General features: G+C 36.6%; 1 protein-coding gene across 3 annotated transcripts in view; it reads left to right on the forward strand.

The window, feature by feature from the left end:
- LOC106464500 (tumor protein p53-inducible nuclear protein 1-like) overlaps nucleotides 1-1349 on the forward strand; it is a 21387-nt gene that overhangs the window by 13813 nt on the left and 6225 nt on the right. Inside the window, exon 1 of one of the 3 annotated variants that reach the window (XM_022392644.1) lies at nucleotides 496-732. The exons of the other annotated variants lie outside the window; for them this stretch is intronic. The gene's annotated coding sequence lies outside the window, so the exon portion shown is untranslated. Of the gene's footprint in view, nucleotides 1-495; nucleotides 733-1349 lie in introns of those variants that run through there. 3 annotated transcript variants of the gene reach the window in all.

Below are 1349 nucleotides of genomic sequence, written 5' to 3' on the forward strand. Positions count from 1 at the left end.
CCCATACTCACACAGCTTATGTGTTTCCCACCTGTGGCATGACATTTCTTGAAAGCTTGGTATGGATGTACATACAGCATTGAAACCAGTTAAAAGTGACAAGTGGTAAAGATCGTGATGTTTATATCTGGTTCTTGACTCAAAGAAATAGATTTCGCCAGTTTTCTTTCTGTGTACGTGTAGCCAACGTTCATGACTGTAGATTGTTATGCACGTGCGGTTCCAAGTCCATTCACGTCTATGACTTAGCGTTTTTTTCTTTTTAGTAGCAATATATCAGTATCATTACAAGGCAGTATTGAATTTAAAAGAAATATTCCACTTAATATACACATGCACATGACACAGTAGAAACAATTATTGTGCATACGTTTAGATTGAGTAAGTGTTAGCTGAATGGTTATAATTTCGGGAAACCAGCTCCCTATATATATATGTATTTAGACAATAAAGCCGATAGTGTACAGGCATTAAACAACTTTTAACTTCTAGTGCTGACTGAACGTAATGATGCTCACCCTTAAAAACAGTTCCTAACAGTTACCTTAACGACAGCCATCATATGCGATACGGCTGCGCTGTTATAACAGTCGGATGATGTAAGAAGCAGGCAGTAAGGAAAATATAAACAGGCCCCTGTTAAATTCAGCTTTCAGTTTAGTAGTTGTATGCGAGTGCACCAAAACAGAAAATAGAAATTATATCTTGCCATAAGATATCTCTTTGGCATAGGTAAGTTTGCACTTAGAAAATTGTGATAAAAAGTATCCAATAATTTAAGAGTATGATATGAGTTTGATAGCTTTGTTACAGGTTGATAATTGTATATGTAATTTATTTCATGTGTGGAGTTCGATATGAAATTTGCACTATTTTGACAGAAACCCAGTAAATACTCACAAAAGTTTTGATTAGTTATTTTATATGTTGTTAAAATCATTAAATGTCATCAAATCAGTCAACTGTCTCACTCTCTTGCATCTAATTTTCACCAACCCTATGATGAGATTCTTCAAACTGGCATGTGGATGAATCTGCACATGTTCATCTCACATTTTCTTCATCACCTGTCTGTTTCATCTTCTGCGAGATTTTCACTTCCTCCAGTTGCTATTCTTCAATAAAGGTACATACAATTGTTTTTAAGGGGAAGCATATTTTGTTTTGAGCATCCTTCCCTTTTATAAGTCCAGTTGCCTCCCAGGGTGTACATATTTCCCAAGATCTGTATTGGGCCAGGGGTAACGGAAAGTGTTCAACCAATCCATTTTGGTTTCACCATTGCCTACTGTTGAGATGGGGGGGGGGGGGTTTTGCAAGGCTACTAGAGGTTATCCTCTTGGTTTTAA

Source organism: Limulus polyphemus, unplaced genomic scaffold (genome assembly GCF_000517525.1).
Source record: "Limulus polyphemus unplaced genomic scaffold, Limulus_polyphemus-2.1.2 Scaffold60, whole genome shotgun sequence".
In the NCBI taxonomy this organism is placed as follows: Eukaryota; Metazoa; Arthropoda; class Merostomata; order Xiphosura; family Limulidae; genus Limulus; species Limulus polyphemus.